Source organism: Dryobates pubescens, chromosome 9 (genome assembly GCF_014839835.1).
Source record: "Dryobates pubescens isolate bDryPub1 chromosome 9, bDryPub1.pri, whole genome shotgun sequence".
In the NCBI taxonomy this organism is placed as follows: Eukaryota; Metazoa; Chordata; class Aves; order Piciformes; family Picidae; genus Dryobates; species Dryobates pubescens.
In genome coordinates, this window is record NC_071620.1 from 29,624,198 (window position 1) to 29,633,681 (window position 9,484).

Consider the following 9,484-nt stretch of genomic DNA (forward strand, 5'->3'; position numbering starts at 1 on the left):
TGAGGTCTCTTCCAACCTTGGTGATTCTGTGATTCTGTGGTGGGATGGGCTAACCAAAATTGCAATATCCTGTGCCCACCCCCTGGGGACTGTCCGGCCCCTTGTACTCTGTGGTACTCCTGGAGGACTTTCTTTATGACAGGACATTTAGTCCTTAACCTTAACCTATACCACTCCGTCATAAAAGCCTTGTTTTTTTCTTATCAGCGAAACAAGCACATCCTGTGCACAGACACTAAAAAAATAAAAGAAATTAAAAGAAAAACCCAAAGTTCCCTGGGAGCTGACCATTAGGCCAGACTGCCAGAGCATTATAAAGTGGCTTAAGTAAATAAATAACAATGCATTGTCTCAAAACTCTTTTCTTGGAAAGCTTTGTGTTTCAGCTCTTTAAGCAGTGAAGGTAACAGCAATACCTTCCCAGTCCTTTAAAATGCTCTCTATTAAGTTGCTGTAAAAAAAATGGGGGAAAAAGATACCCCAAAATTCTTCTAAATAAGAAAAATCTGAAGCCATAAATTCTCATGTAAATGCCAGCAGCCATTTGGATGTTCTGGGCTTCCAGTGATAGCAACTCTTCTAGGAGAACAGAGAGTGTGTTTAGTTTGAGGCTGTAAAAATGCACATCTGTAGCCTATGTGGATGGAAAGTGCTTCCCAGCCATAGAAAGAGACTCAACTGTGGCATATTCCCATGAGGATTTTGTGCACAGCAAGAACTATTGGCAGCCTGAGCAGTGGCACGGTGGCACAGTGGTACAGTGGCACAGTGGCACAGTGGCACGGACAGATGGGATGCTGTGTGTTGTTCATCATGGTGAACCTCAGCTTTCCCTTAGGACCCCCAAGGTGCACTTGGCATGGCAAAATCCATGCCACTTCAGCAGGATAAACCACCTCTTGAGTCAGAAGATTTATACCTGAGAGTTGTTTGTCATGGGGGAGGGGGGAAGGGAGGGGAGGTTGGGCTACCCACATTGTAGAATGCAACCTGACCATGTAGTATTACAACCTGACCACATAGTATCATGCCATTGGCTTTGAAGCCAAATTCTTTGCAGATTACTCTTTCTCCTCTCCCCTTCCCCCTCAAAAAAAAGCTGAGTGTTTACAGGCAGTAAGTCCATAGTGCTTGGCCACTATGGCAGCTCCTTCCTCCCACGCTGAAAATGGCTGGGAATTTGTCGGCAAGGTGTCCTTTCATGCTAATAGATGTACAAGACAATCAGGGAGCATGGGGCAAGTTGTGGTTTTGTTTGGTGTGAAGATGTCCAAAGCTAAAGCACAGGCTGAGGGAGGGTTAGGGACAAGAGAAGACACTCTGTAGGTAGATGGTGTAGGGAATACCCTTTGGATGGTTGTCTTTGGGCTTGGATGAGGCTCAGATGACACTTGGCGTTCACTGAAAAAAGGTCTCATGAATCAGCTTATTACTCATGTCAACAGCTTGCTCATTACTTCAGCCTCAGGGCCCTGGGATCATAGAGGCATAAGAGTTGTGTCCCAGGTCTTCCTGTTGGGAAGCAAAGAGAGAGATGCAGCTTTAGGGAGAACTTGGTCAGGAAATCCCAGAGTGCTCAGGTGCTTACAGACAGGGTCTGGCCACTGGTTGCTTTACTATGCATTTCAAAGCTATACGCTTAGGCTGATACCTTAGAAAGGAAACATGCTCTGACCATCACATTTTAAAACCTGTCTCCTCAGAAAGGGAGGACAGCCCCAGTTGTAATATCAACCTTTGTCTCCTTTCTTGTCCACTTCCCCTTTTGGCTCCTGCGTAGGGTTTCAGCCTTCCTTTGGATTTTTAAAAACACGGATGTAAGCAGATAGTGAGGCCACAGGAGGAGAATCCTTCAGGATGTCTTGTTTGATTTGGAAATATTTAAATGTCTGCTGCGTTTCCTTTGAGGCCAAGGCTGTGGAAATGCTCTGCTCCCTCTGCTACCCCCAGGAGTGCTCAGGGTGGGAGAGTGTGTGTCCATGTAAGCATCTATGTGTATGTGTGCATGGGATTAGTTCTAGCATTTCAGCACAGCTCTTTCTCTTGGGATAATGTGAAACACTCCTCTAGGTCACATTTCATATTTTCCTGGAGGAAAAAGTTTTAAGTCCAGTGATTGAGGTGAAGCTTGTGTTTTCCTGAACAGTTTACCAGCTTCATGTCACTGAAGCTAACTCAGAACCTTCCAGGTGGTGATGGTGTGAAGAGTAATCTTTTTGTGGTTTAAATGCTGCTGGCAGTTATGGGTGGTGGTTGGTTGGTTTAGATTAGGGTATCATAAGGTGAAAATGTTATTGCTGTGTCATATATAAAGTGGTGAATGGCTGTTGGATGAATCAGACAATGAATCTGAGGATCAACTAGTTTAACTGTGGGGGTGGTACAAAGCTCTTGCCCAAGATACCCTAACACACAAAAAAAGAAACCTTCCTCATTTCCTTCCATGAAGTTAAAATCGTGTTACCAGCTGCTCTCAGCCTTCTGTAGGTGAACACCTTGTGGTCTGCTTACCATGGCCATGAGGAGGAGGTGGAAGGAAAGGACATGCCATGGCTGCCAATGGGCACAGGAGAATGATAGGTTATACCACCGATCAATACATCATATCTGGAGGATTTTCATAGAATCACAGGATTATTAAGGTTGAAAAAGACTTCTAAGATCATCAAGTCCAACCATCATGGACTCCATGGAGGAATCACCGGGGAGGTGGTGGAGTCACCATCATTGGAGGTGTTTAGGAGACGTGATAGGGTGCTTGGTGCCATGGTTTAGTTGATTAGGTGGTGTGGGATGATAGGTTGGATGTGATGATCTTGAAGGTTTCTTCCAACCTGGTCTATTCTATTCTATTCTATTCTATTCTATTCTATTCTATTCTATTCTATTCTATTCTATTCTATTCTATTCTATTATCAGCCCATGACCACTAAACCATTTTCATAAGCTACAGAAGCTCAGTCACATGCCACCCATGTTTTTTTCTGGCTTCATCTGCAGGTAAGCTGAGGTCTACAGAGAGTATTAAAAGAGCTGCACAGGAGCATCAGGACTCATGTTGAAAGGGCTGTGCTACTGAAAAGCTTGGAAGGGCACTTGTGGGCTTCACTAACCACATCTGGCCCTCAGAGTTCAAATTTAGAACACACCTTCTAAGCATATAGATTACATTTTAGGAATATAGGTTAAATTTGCAATAAAGAAGAGGAAATTATCACCTGATCCAATGAATCTGTTACCATGAGAACACCTTGACCATGACAAATTATCAGGGAATTTTTGAAGTGACTTGTTTGGAATTTCAGAAACAAGATTATTTCCAAGAAGCAGAAATTACCAGTACTGCTGTACACTGCCATCACTTCCCATGCACTCTCTCACCATGTGTATTTCAGTCCCATCTTAGCTATGATTTCCTCACATGTACATGAAAATAACTGTATTTGTTGCCTATTTTTGTGTCATTTTAATCATTCCATACCAACATATCACAGAGTCACACAGAATCACAGAATCACCAGGGCTGGAAGAGACCTCAAAGATCATCAAGTCCAACTTGTCACCACAGACCTCATGACTAAACCATGGCACCAAGTGCCACGTCCAAAATTTTGCACCTGTCACACACACACACACAAAATCTCAGCTTCCTTTTTAAGCTGCAATAAGGACAAGCTTCTCAAAACAAACCAGGGGAAGGCTGAAAACTTTTCAAGTGTTTTAATTTATTTTCTAAGGAGACAATAAATGCGAGGAAGTTTTTTTAGTGTGACTTACTGTATCAGTGGAGACAGAAGCATAAAGAGCAATTTTTTTCTCTTTCAGTTCATTGTGCCCACAGTTGTGATGCAGCTACCCTGCTGTTTGTAGTTGTGCTAACACAGGTTTAAAGCAGGATGCCCTGAAGTGGCCTCCACAACAACAAATACATTTCATGGCATTGTTTCTAGTCAATATATACCCTGGGCTTGTCTTATGGTAAGCAAAAGAGTGGGATAAGTCCATCTGCTAAGCGTGGACATGAGATGTGAGCACAGTGAGCACACACATGCAGCACACACACACATGCAAAAGTAAATATTTATTAAATGGATGTCTCAGTGTCAGCCCTGCTCTGTGTGTTGACATGATCCAAGTCTAGAAGCAACAGCTCAAAACAAAACAACCTATGAATACTTGACCTGGAAACAGTGAGAAATTCTTCTGCAATTCACTGGTCTTCCAACATTTAACCCTTAGTTGAACAGTTCCTGTCTTCTGGGTGAATGTTTGAGGCAGAGCCTGAGTGGCAGAATGTGATTATGTATCTTCCAGCAGAGATCCTACGGATGAAGTAGGACGTGTTCTGAACAACTCACACAGCACATGCTGCTCCCAGAAGGAGAGAAAAAGAAAGAAAACCTTTGAAATAGCAAAGATCTGTACACTGAAATTACTCCTTCCCAAGTCTGTAATTTCTCATCTAGGTCAAAACAGAAAGTGAGTGATTACTGTTAAAACTGGCATACGCTCCCCACTTTGGCTGCATTTAAGATACACAACATTTTCCAGACAATCATGTTGGATAATTTGTCTTGTGCATTTTAAGCCTTTTTCACATGTCCTGAAAGACATAAGCAATAAAATACCTTCAGGAACAGGGTGGCTGAGGAGGAGAGGCAGCATGGACCTGGCAGCAGGGCACCCAGGTGCTTTCCTGACCATGCTGCCCATTCATCATAGGACTCTGGATGGGTTCCTTACACCAGTGCTCCCTAACTTGGCTGCCTGAAGTTCAAAAATCTCTTTGGCAAGAGTAATTTCCAACGTCAAGAGCACTGTTTATCTTCACATGCTACAAGAGAGGAACTGCAACTCGGCACCTAGGTACAGACTAACAGGTAGAAATGAGCACTGTTGTTTGCAGGACTGAGTTCCCATGGGGTGAGGGCATGGAGCTGAACCTGTTTGTGTATTTGTGCTGCCTAATATGCATGGCTTGAGAGGTTCAGTGTGAGCAAAGAGCATCCTTGAAGGAGTTTCACAGCAGCAGCACACTTAGGTTCTCAGAGGACTCCATGTTCCCAGTGCCCCAGGCATCACGGAATCACAGAATCAAAGAATGTAAGGGGTTGGGAGGGACCTCTAGAGATTATCAAGTCCAACCTTCCTGCCAAAGCACAGGCAGGCCACACAGGAACACATCCAGGAAGGTTTTGAAAGTATCCAGAGAAGCAGACTCCACAACCTATCTGGGCAGCCTATTCCAGTGTTCCACCACCCTTTCCATAGAGAAACGTATCCTCGTGTTGATACAGAGCCTCCTGTGTTCTAATACCCAAGCTGATCACCTGCTATAAAGGGCTCCTAATCTTCTTTGCCCAAGCTGCTTTCTTCTGGAAAGGAGACCACAATAAGAGAGTGTTGAGAAGGAAGGGGGTGTTTTCATCTTTTGTTGGAGCTGGGTGATCACAGACATGTGCAGGAATCTGGATGGCACTAGTGGGTTCTCCAGACCAGACCCAAACCTGGCTTGTCCAAGGGAGAGCCTATCTCCCCACACTGACTCCATATACAGATAATGCATACTAGGCTTCCATTTTAGGCACCTACCCAACTCAGACAGTGCAAATGTCTATTGTCTTCATGTATCTCACCTGCATTCTGAAGGGCACACCAAACAGAACAGTGTTTTCCTTACCCCAAAGTATGTGCTATGTTCTACTAATCTCTTTGACCTGCTTTTCCATGACTTCCATACAAAACTCAACCCCTAAATTCTTTCAGGTAACCCCTGATTCAATCTGTGTGATTACACTTCTAGAAGGAACAATGTGAAAATATGACACCTTTTAGTTTTCTTGCAAGACATTTTTATGCATTTATTAAACTTTGAACACACTCTCTGGCCTTATTAAGTCAAGCATCCTTCCATTCAGACTTTGGCTTCTCACAAATCTGTTTGGAAGAATCATAGAATGATTGGGGTTGGAAGGGACCTTAAAAATCATAGAGTTCCAAAACCCCTGTCATGAGCAGGGGCACCTCCTACTGGACCAAGTTGCTCAAGGCCCCATCCAACCTGGCTTTGAAGAAGCCCACAGGAGATGGCAAGAGAAAGGAGGCATCCAGAAGAGCTGATCCATACCAAACGGTTAGGACCAGCAGCAGAAGTCCTGCATGGATGAACAAGAAGCTTCTGTCTAAACACAAACTTTAAAAGCAAGGGTAAAAGAGGTAGATAAGGGGGCAGGTAGCCCTGAAAAGAACATCAAGGCTGGCTAGCTGAAATCTCTCCCTCCCAGTTTCCTCTGCAAACACTTCCTTTCCTTTAATGCCACTAAAAATTTCCTCCACCCAGTTATTGCAGACCTGGAGCCTCTTACAGTGAGTGAAATGCCAGCCAAACCCTGTGTTCTATTGATGTACTTAAAGATCAGAAAATAGCCACAGAGAGAACGCAGTCCACAAGCCATTTGAGCTGCCTGGTGAGCTGTATGTAGTTTTGCACTCATCAGAAAGGAGGGAACCTCTATTATTTGGAAGCGTGATGTTTCAATGTATTCTTGTGACACAATCCATCACTGAAATCATGACAGTGGCAGCTCTTCACATTTTCACTTTTAGTGGTGTGCCTTAAACTCAGCACTTGGTATTTCTAGCACTCTGCCAGGCTGATTTGGCTGATCTCTAATCCCCACCACAACATGGATTTCAGCTAACCATCATCATGTACCTTTAACTAAGCCCACGCTAACCTAAGTGTGGAAGGAACGAAGTACAGAACTCCTTTTGCAGCCCAATATCTCCATCTTATGGTCACAGAGTGTGTCAAGCTTTGCAGTGTTTATTTCACCCTGACTTTCAGTGGAGGCTTCTGTATAGCAGCTAAGGCACAGTGCATTGTTTGATCTGAAACAGGTAGGGTGGGCTTTTTTTTTCCCCTCCAAACTTTTAACATTTTGTACAGGATGCTGCTTCTGAATCCTTTTGTTTGTTTGTTTTTGAGGTAAGGGGTAGAATAAATTATTGGTGACATACAATTCCTTCCTGTGCTCTTCAACACCTGTGCTGCGCCTCCTAAGAAGAAGACAGAAGCTCTATGGTCAATATCTATCCATCCATTGTGCCAGAAAAACATCACTGATTTTTCACCACTGTGCTTTATTTTCCCACAGAATTCCCTCAGGAAAATTAAGGCACACATTGTTAATGCAGTATTTTCACTAATGCTTGGAATCAACATCCTGGGGGACCATGGCAAGTCAGAAACAGGTCCGCTGCTAAACTCTGTCTAGTGAATGGTCTGTAGGTGTTACAGACTGGTTGCTCCTAATCCACACAACCTAGGAAGACCCAACAGCCTGCTGCAGACACCAGCACATATCTGGAGATGAGGAAACAGCTGCTGGCAGAGAGAAGTGATGGACAGCAGCACTGATTGCTCTCCCAGAAATGTGCTCCAGATGGTGGCGGGTATGTTGTGGGTCACTGAGAGCAACTCTGTTTGTGTGAGGCTAGAATATCAACTCCTTCCTTCACCAAAAGACAGGCTATGAACATGCTGAGGCCTCAGGATTGGATGGAGTGATGAAATCAGACTAGAATACGCGCCAGACTGTGTCCTGGAAGATGCACACTGCATTTGCATGTAGTTCTGTTAGTGATGCAATTGATAGTGCATGTGGCACACGATATCCCTGTTCTAGCATAGAATGGCAGCACTGTTTGATTTCCCACAGAGCAGGAAAAAGCAATCCCAGTGACACTGAGCCTGGCTAGCCTCAAAACATTATAGAATCCCTGAACAGTAGGGGTTGGAAGAGACCTCTGGAGATCATCTAGTCCAGCGTCACTGCTGACACAGGTACTCACAGATTAGATTGCACAGGAACACTTTATTTATACTTTATTTACCCCTCTCTGCCAGCCTCGGTGTCAGAGAATGTGCAAGAAAATTATTCTTTCAGGAATGCCAAAGAAAACCAATTCCTGCCCCACAGGTTTCCTCTACCTCTCCTCTGCTTACACTGTCCACTTTGGGCTGCTGCCTCTCATGTTCTCACTACCAGAATGATGTTGTCATGGCAGATTTATCCTCTGCAGTAAAACTGATCAACTGTTTCACATAGGACATTCCAGTGAAGTAATCTCAGGAACAAAAACAACCAAACCACCACCCTCCCCCACCCCACCACCCCACCCCACCCCCCCCCACAAAAAAAAAAAAAGGGAAAACCCAAACCAAAACAAACCCAGAAACAAACAAGCAAAAAGAAACCAAAACAAGGTGAGATGTTTTCATACAGAATAAACATCCCTGCACCTGACAGATGCTGCTTTACTCAGAGCAGTGTTTGAGTGCTGCTTGTGATTTCAAAGGCACTTAAGCTCACAAAACATTGAACCTTCTGGGCATTTCACTGGTGATGCTGAGTTTTGTCTTGCAATGTTCAAAGGGAGTACATAAATAATATAGGAAAGATCCATTTTAAAAGGAGATGTTTAACAACACTCCAAACACAAATGTTTGCTATTACAGGGAAGATACAACTTCTGTTCTACTGCATAAATAAGGGTTATAGGGAAAGTGCAGTAGAGAGTTTTCTTCATTAAAACATAACTGTAGAATGAGATTAATCCTGTTCCTCTGGTTCACATGTGTGCATCATACCTGAAGAAAATGCTAAGGGTGAAAATCACAAGTAAATCCAAGGATTGTGCCCATGTTCCAGGGGCAATCTCCATCATGCCCATGAATGTGAGAAGGCACCACCTGAACAGCTGCTGGAGCTACATTTACATAAAAGCCTTTTCCCAGGGAAAAGCAACATCACCAGGTCGCTCTGAAGGGCAGGGACCATGCCCACACACTGAACAACCAAGGGTTGTTCAGTTCAGTCTTCCCAGATTTCTCAGCAGCTTCATTTACAATGGTGAGGATCAAGTGGGACTCGCCTTCCCAAGGGAGGATTTGCTGCATACTGGTATGTGTCTGGGGCTGAATCTGCTTGAGAAAAGCTTCTGGAGTCTCAGCACTGATCACAAAGGATGCATCACTTGCTCCAAGTATTGCCTTGGGAGCAGCAAGAAGAAGATCCTGAACAATTAGGATCCATGGGTCTTTGTCTTGACTTGTCCACAGCAGGGAAATGGGCTGCTTTGTCCTGCCACTGCTGTAAATGCTGTCAGCAAGCCACAGGCTCTTCTTCATGCTCCCACTGCCTTCATCCCAAGGGTGGCTTCGACTTGACAGAGCAAAAAGGCACAGTGCTTGATATTGGAAGACTCACAGCAAGCAAGCAGCAATGAAACATAAACAGCTCAGGTGGTTTACAAAAGATTTTTCAGGACCATCATGAAATGCAGATCTTGAAGTTCTTGAAAGAGACCTAATGCAGCTGGCATCCCCTTTCCACACATCTTGCATGTGCTTTATGTTAAGCATTAATCGTGATCCTTGAACATTTAGGCACAAAGAAATCATGTGTTTTCTGACACACAT